This window comes from Dasypus novemcinctus, chromosome 3 (genome assembly GCF_030445035.2).
Source record: "Dasypus novemcinctus isolate mDasNov1 chromosome 3, mDasNov1.1.hap2, whole genome shotgun sequence".
Lineage (NCBI taxonomy): Eukaryota > Metazoa > Chordata > Mammalia > Cingulata > Dasypodidae > Dasypus > Dasypus novemcinctus.
Window position 1 is genome coordinate 15,945,291 of NC_080675.1, and position 4,281 is coordinate 15,949,571.

Sequence of the window (4,281 nt, forward strand, 5' to 3'; positions counted from 1 at the left end):
TTCAACAGGGGAACCGTAATTATACCCATAATCAAAATCTGGTTAGTAGATGGTTTAAATACATATTCAAACTATTCTTACTGATCAAAACATATTTTCATCCCATTTACAATAAGCATTTCTAAAAATGTAGACTGTTGGAGCTTTAAAAAAAAATTAGGGGGGAAGCAGTAAAGCAATTGAGCTCCTGCCTCACATAGGAGGTCCAGGAAAGACCAGCAAGACAGCAAGCTAAAGCAACAGGCTAGCATGATGAGCTGATGCAACAAGATGACACAACAAGAGACACAAGGAGGTAAACATAATGAGAGACACAACAAAGCCAGGAGTGGAGATTGCTCAAGCAATTAGGTGTCTCCCTCCCACATGGGAGGTGCCAGATTCAGTTCCAGGGACCTCCTAAAAGGAAGATGAGCACACAACTAACAGACACAGCCAATGCAAACAATGAGAGAGTGGGGAGAAATAAATAAATTAAAATTTTTTTTTTAATTTAAGGAAAAATTTCACTGTAAGTCTACCCAAGGGGTTTTTAAACAAATAAATATCTTTGTTATTACATGTAGTTACTGTTATGCTGCACAATAGCTGCTAGAATCCAGAAGAAGAGCTTTATATGCTTTGGAAACTGTTAGGTAAATATGAAAAAGTAAAGAATAAATATTTATTATTCACTTGAAAGCAATATTACTTGGACTGACTGCAATTGAATAACAGATATATCCAACAAATAGACATTTAGTAAATAACAGCAGAGGTAATTTCAGTGTCTATGAGATTTTTAAATCATTCACTAACTGAGCTAGCCCTAACCTGCTCCTTTAAGTTTTCCATTTACTTATCATTTTTACCAAATGTGTACCTGCACATAATTCAAAAAGTCTAATGTTTCCACAGGCTTATTAATAATGAAAAATAACAGTTCCCTGTCCACATCCCTCCCCCATGTCCCTTTCCTCAGAGACAACCATATAAAATTCTCTTAGCTATTTCTTTGTGTATTTACACTTTCATCAATAATAACTTGCTTATTCTGCCACTTAAAAAACAAGTTATAAGTATTATTAACTTTTCACAGTGGAAGATGAGGATTTAACTCTCTTCCAAGCCCCACCATAACCACCATACATAAACACTCTTCCCATCTCTCCAACATAGTTTTATCAGAAGTTTGATCAAGTCAATATTCACTGCTTACATTCTCATGACTGTGTAAATCACATTCATAGCTAGGCCACACTTCTTTTCCTTTCCTGAAAATTTTATTTTCCTTGATGTTAATAATGTTCTTTTATTATTGTTGTTGTTGTTGTTATTTTATATACTTTTCTATTTTTTTTTAAAGATACTTAGATTACATAAATGTTACATAAAAAATATAGGGGATTCCCATAGACCCCACTCCCTAACCCTCTCACCTTTTCCCACATTAACAACATCCTTCATTAGTGTGATACCTTTGTTACAACTGATGAACACAATTTTTTAACATTGCCACTAAGCATGGATTATAGTTTACATTGTAGTTTATACTCTCTCCCACACAATTTTGTAAATTATGACAAGGTATACAATGGCCTGTATCTGTCTTTTCTTTTTTTAAGATTTATTTTATTTATTCCTCTCCTCTTCCCTCCCATTGTCTGTTCTCTGTGTCCATTCGCTGTGTGTTCTTCTGCATCCGCTTGCATTATCCTGTGGCACTGAGAAACTGCACCTCTTTTTTGTTGCGTCATCTTGTTGCATCAGCTCTCTGTGTTTGCGATGCCACTTCTGGGCAGGTTGCGCTTTTTTCATGTGGGGTGGCTCTCCTTGCGGGGCACACTCCTTGCACATGGGGATCCCCTATGCAGGGATGCCCCGTGTGGCAGGGCACTCCTTGTGCGCAGCAGCAGCACCATGTGTGGGCCAGCTTACCACATTGGTCAGGAGGCCCAGGGGATCAAATCTGGGACCCTCCATATGGTAGACAGATGCTCTGTCAGTTGAGCCACATCTGCTTCCCTGTATCTGTCTCTAAAAAATCATTCAGGAGTGATTCCCAAGTCCCAAAAATGCCCCCATATTACATCTATTTTTCCCTCTCCCTCCTCCCAGAATCTGCAGTGGCCACTGCCTCCACTTCAGTGACAAAATTTTTTCCATTGCTAGAGTCACAACAAGTCTATAGTAGAATAACAGCAGGTCTAATCTAGTCCATCATTCATTCCCTGATCCTGAGGATTCTGGGATGGTGATGCCCTCTCTGCCTCCAACTGAGAAGGGGCTTAGGTCCCATGGGGCAGATGGATGGGACTATCTTGTTTGCAGTTGCAGACTGTCTGTCCCTTGGGATGGTCATTGTCCATCATCATCTCCTTGTTAGTTGTACTGGGTGAGTCCAATGAACTGGAGAGTAGGTATTGCAACTCTGTTGAGATTCAGGACCCAACTGGCACATGAACAGTCAAAGATTTAAGTCTCTTGGACTTACACCTATCAACTCTAGTACTAACTATAGGTTCAAATGGAAGGGGCAGAAGAGCCATGTGTAGGGAAACCACAGCTGAGTCCAACTCTGTCACATTGGGGAGCATAAATTCCAAAGTAGGGCTCACTGACAGGGTGCCAAACTCCTGAGCTGACAACCCTGCCTATAGTGTCTGCATGTCTCCAAAGCCCTCAGGATCCCTGCTTTTTGAGGCAATATTTACTTTGGCAGTCAATGAGATCCTGCTGACACATGCATAAGTGTAACTTCTGGGAAGCCTCCCAACTCACTTTGAAGTCTCTTAGCCATATAAACTTTCCCTTTTCCCCTTTTTGTCAAGGCCTTTTTCCAGTAGCATTGTTAGTTGGTGCTTGGTAGTAATCCCTCAGCACCAGGAAGGTTCATCCCCAGGAGTCATATCCCAATTGAGAGGAAGTTAGTGCATTTATATGCTAAGTTTGGCTTAGAGAGAGCCACAAGGAGGGTCTCAGTAGGTAACTCTCAGGCACCCTATAATACTAGGCTAAGTTTCAATTTCAAAAATATTCATAACTACAGTCATCAATATCAATAGTCTGTCAATGGTCCATTCTCCTTCATTAGTCACTGTTGCTTTACTCAGGGGATTCTTGCTCTCCCATTAGGGAATGTGGCCAGAGCTTCCTAGGATGGGAATTCAATATTCTTTCAGTTAGTGTATGAATCTCCACCCACTGGGCCATGTTTATTTTCCTTTCCTGAAAAACTTATTTTCCTTGATGTTAGTAATGTTCTTATTTTCAGTTAGTTTTCTATGTACTTTGCACTATTTCACCCCCATACTCTCCCCCATCTGGATCTTGTTTCCTGTCTCCCATATATTCTACCTCATTGGTTCAATACCTCATTTGGGTGGAACACATCTTCCAGCAACTTCTAGAAAGTACATGGGTGACCAGTTTTTTAAGATCTTGCATGTCTGAAAATGTCTTTATTTCTCACTTGATTGATAGTTTGGCTGGGTATAGAATTCTATTTTAGAAACCATTTTCCTTCAAAATTTTGAAAGCATTGCTCCATTGTCTGCTAGCTTGCATTATTGCTGATGAGAAATCTAATGCCATTATTTTTCCTGGTTCCTTTTTAAGAGAAGATGTAAATATCTTTATGTTGTCCCTAGTGTTCAGACATTTCATAATAATGTTCCTTGTCTTTGTTCCATATCCATGCAACGGGGTGGATATTGTAGTAAATATGTCCTTTTTCTCTAATTTCAGGAGATATCCTGAAGAGATATCCTCAACTATTCTTTTCTACCCATCAGTTAAATTTTTCATTTATCACCCTTTTAATTTCTAAGAATTTTCATCAGTTTTCTATGTCCCTTTCTTAAAGCATCCCATTTTCGTTTCATGGATGCCATATCTTCTCTCTCTGGAGAAAGTTACAGTAAATTTGGAGATATTTTTTCTAAGAATAGTTTCTGTTTCCCCCAACTAGCTTTTTTCTGCTTGTTTATTGTTTTGGATTATCTTCCATGCCATGTGTTTTTCTTCAAATGCCTCGTGATTCTTTGCTGTCTACTCATATTCAAGAGTGGGACACTAAAAAACTGTTTGAGAACTATGTGAATGGGTTAGATTTTTCAACATGAATCCACTGTAGAATGATCTGGCTAGGCCATTTAATTGAGAAACCCAGTGATAAAGCATCTTTAAGACTTTTGTCCCTTATCAGATTCTGTAGAGAAGAGTATGCCAACTGCTTGCCTAAGTAGGAAAAAAGTCTTCTCAGGGGTCTCAAGCTTCAATATGAAGACTTTCACTTAACCA